This window comes from Rattus norvegicus, chromosome 9, assembly GCF_021556685.1.
Source record: "Rattus norvegicus strain SHRSP/BbbUtx chromosome 9, alternate assembly SHRSP_T2T, whole genome shotgun sequence".
In the NCBI taxonomy this organism is placed as follows: domain Eukaryota; kingdom Metazoa; phylum Chordata; class Mammalia; order Rodentia; family Muridae; genus Rattus; species Rattus norvegicus.
In genome coordinates this window covers 71289037-71292783 of record NC_141542.1, presented here as the reverse complement: position 1 = coordinate 71292783, position 3747 = coordinate 71289037, and the positions used below count along the sequence as shown (strand labels likewise).

At 44.6% G+C, this 3747-nt stretch overlaps 1 pseudogene; it reads right to left on the bottom strand.

The window, feature by feature from the left end:
• Nucleotides 1-1207: 1207 nt before the first annotated feature.
• On the bottom strand, nucleotides 1208-2067 carry LOC148003733 (developmental pluripotency-associated protein 3 pseudogene; annotated as a pseudogene).
• Between the last annotated feature and the right edge of the window lie 1680 nt (nucleotides 2068-3747).

The following is a 3747-nucleotide window of genomic DNA, read 5'->3' as shown; positions in this document are numbered from 1 at the left end:
CGATGAGTTCACAAAGCCGGAAACCATTTTCGTTATAATTCTAAGACTAGCACCTCCTGCACTGAAGGTGCCAGACCCAGTTTTATAGCATATAAACTGCTAGTCCCTTAGCTCAAGGTCAGCGTAGCTACTGGAACTGTACTGACTGTCATCATAATCTACACTGTCAGGCTTGCAGCTAACAAAAAAACTAATAAAAATCACTGACTTCATGAAATGCCAGTCCTTGAGGAAATGAAAGTGCTCAGAGAGTCTTAGGCCATGGCCAGCTGGGGTACCTGTGCTTGGGCTCCAACTCCAGGAGCTGCTAACTGTATTAGCTGCATTTTCACAGAACACACCATTTTCACGGGGAAACATAGCTGAGGGGTGAATGATACTTACCCAGACAGGGGTATCTGCCAGGCATTTTCTTAGAAAGGAACAAAGGACTCTCGCTCGATGGAAAACAACTAACATTATTTCTATCTTTTTAAAATGTTTGTGTGCTGGCTGGTTGGTTGTCAATTTGACACAAGCTAGAGTTATCAGAGAAGAGAGAGCCACAATGGAGAAAACGCCTCCTTAAGACTGGTTTGTAGGCAACGCTGTACAGCATTTTCTTAATTAGTGATTGACATGGGAAGGCTCAGCCCATTGTGGGTGGTGCCAACCCTAGGCCAGGGGTCCGAGGGTGGACAAGAAGGCTCAGGGACCAAATTGTGGGGAGCGAGTCAGGAAGCAGCGCTTTCATCCCAGAAGTCTCTGCTTCAGATGCTACCTACTTCCACGGTCCTGACTTGAGTTCCTGTCCTGACTTCCTTTCATGATGGACTGGGATCAGGACATGGAGGCTGAAATAACCTTACTCCTCCCCAGTTGTTTTTTTAGTCTTTTTTTTGTTTTTGTTTTTGCAAACTAGAAAATTCAGAGATCTATCCCAATTACCTTCTAAACCAAACTATTCCAAATTCTATTAACATTGTTTCTCGGCCCCGGGCTTGAGGCTTCAAAAATTCACAGAATGCTTTGACTCCTTCTCAATTCTTTGGGTAAATTTAAGTCATTCACATGAATCCAAACATCACGCACCCTATATAATTTAAAGGTTAACAAGTTAGAAGAGTCCCCAGCACCAGGAAAAGGTTAATCTTAAAAAGCAAAAGCCAGCTTTCAGGTCTGCTGCATGGCATCATTAACACAAGGACAGTGTACAATCTAAGCTGTCCTAATGCTTCCCGATTTTAGCGTTCTCAGACGGATCCCATCTCTGATAATGGCAGAAAGCACAGTGAGTCTGAATGGCACACTCTTCCGTTTCTACTCATTTCCTTCCAGCCTGTGTTGTCTCTGCTCAATCCCAACAAGTCTTCTCATCCTTGCTATAGGATCTCTCAGCACCGACAACAACGTGCGGACCCTTCTCTTGGGTAAAGCGCTTTGAACTTCCCTCGAAATTCTTTCACTTCTGTTCTCCACAGGTCTTCTCTGAATCCGGAGACGGAGGCTGCGACGATGTGCTGACCGCTTGGCACTGGGGTTCAGGGCTAGCGTTTTCATGACCTTTACTAGTGTTTCTGGCTTACGACTTCTGAATCAGCGGATGCGTCCTTTTCATCTTTCGTCTGAGGAGTTTCTGGGTCCACAACTGGGTCGATTTCTCTAATGGCTCCTCCATGGTGGTGGGCAGAAGCCTCAAAAACTAGCTGCAAACAAAACTGCTTAGTCTTTGGAAAGACCTCGGTCGTAATCTTTATCACAGCAATAGAAGCCTAATGGAGACCAGGTATATATGTGTATGTATGTGTGAGTGTGAGTATGTGTGTAAAGTATAAGCACAATGTGTGTGGAGGTCAGACAACGATCTCAGGTATCAGCCCTTACCTTCCACCTTGTTTGAGGTAGGAGGCTGCTGTTGACACCAGGCTGTAGACACCAGGCTAGTTGGCCCCCACACTTCTCTGTCCCCATCTCCTATCTGGCTGTAGGCATGCTGAGATTACAGGCGTGCATCCACCTCTGCATTAAGTCTACACAGGTCCTGGGGGTCTGCGCTCATCTCTCACACTTGCTTACCCATGAAACCATTTCTCCAGCCTGACATTATTTTTAAAGGGATTAATTAAGAAGTATTTTTTATCTCTCGTCCAATATAATAAAATATCAATAGGTATAACTCGTAAACAAATGCTCTTTAGGGTCTTTGATGATTTTTTACATAAATGTCAAGCAACCCTGTGACCAAAACGTTTGAGAATGAGTTCTTTATGTTAATGGTCACTAAAGTGTGTTCTTCCGATGGTTGGCCCATGAGATATTTTAATTCTGCCTTATTTTGTGGAATAATCAGTTGCCACCTTTATTTAGCTTATTCACACTTGACCATGGTTATTGAAATGTGCTAACATGCACATCTGAAGTGCGTGCCAGCCAAGGTGCTGGTCCTAACAGACTATAGGACATTTTCATCACGGCCAGAAGTCAGGTGCCGTCCCGGCACAGCACATACCTTCCTGTTCCCGTTCCCCTTCCCCTTCACTTACCATGTTTCTTCAGAAACCGGATTCTCCCAAAGTCTGCAAGGAAGAAATACTGCTTTGATTTGCTTAGGTGTTTCTCAAACTTTCTTTGGATGCAACACTATTACCTGAAACCAAATCCCATTCTATGAAACATACTTTGTAAAATGTCATCTGCCTTTTCCAAAGTTGTTACCCTGACTATTCCATATGAGGTGGTGCTATGCTCACACCCTGTGTCTCTTTTGGCTGTCACTGGGTGTAACTTAAGCTATGGAAGCTCAACATCTAAAGTCTCCTACTTGGCCAGCTCCCAGAAGGAATTTCCACCTATTGCCATGTGTTCTAGTTCAGATCGCTTTTCTGGTTATTTCTGCTCTTTCTGTCCATATGCTTACCAGAGGGTTAGATATTTGAACCTTGAGACTCCACCTTTGATGGGGAAAACTCTGTAACTTTGAATAGATGACAATAAGGTACAATAAGCATTGCTTTAAAAAGTTGTTTTCAGAATAGTTTGAGATCCAGAAACGAACCACCAGGGTCAGAGGGAGTCCCTTACACACCACGTTGTTTCTCCTGTTGACGATCAATGCTCTGATCTGTCCGCACGCTCTGCTTAGAAACCTCTAATGTGAAATAAGCAGGTTCCTTCATTACTTTCTAATCAAGACAACAGTATTGACCCACTCTGTAAACCATATAGACTCCTAGAGACCACCATGAGAAGCATTGATCCAGGCTTCTCTCAGTAATGAGTTTAGGCTTCACATCCTTAGCCTGAAGTCAGTCCACACCTACGCACACCTCTCTCAGAGGCTGAGCAACTGGGCGGATGCCTTAAGCACTTGGAATGTGGAGAGGCAGTGCTGGCTGAAGCTCCTCAGGGAAGTGAAAGTTCTGTGACCCTTGCTCTCAGCCAGGGTCAATGTGACCGTTAATACTTATTGCCAACTTAACAGAATCTATAGTTATGGATGAGCCAAATGGCTGTGAGTTCATTGAGATGAGTAAACCCCCACCCCACAAATCTGGGTGGCACCGTCTGGGGGTCCTGAATGAATAATGAGGAGGAAAACAGCTGAACACCAGCACTGGTAGCTCCATTCATGGCTGTGTGCAAGGTGACCAGCTGCCTTAGCTCCTGCATCATGACTTACAATAATCGTCGTACCTTCAGACTGCGAGCCAAGAACAAACCCTTCCTTCTTTAAGTTTCTTTTGCTATGCATTTTGACACTGCAGGGCC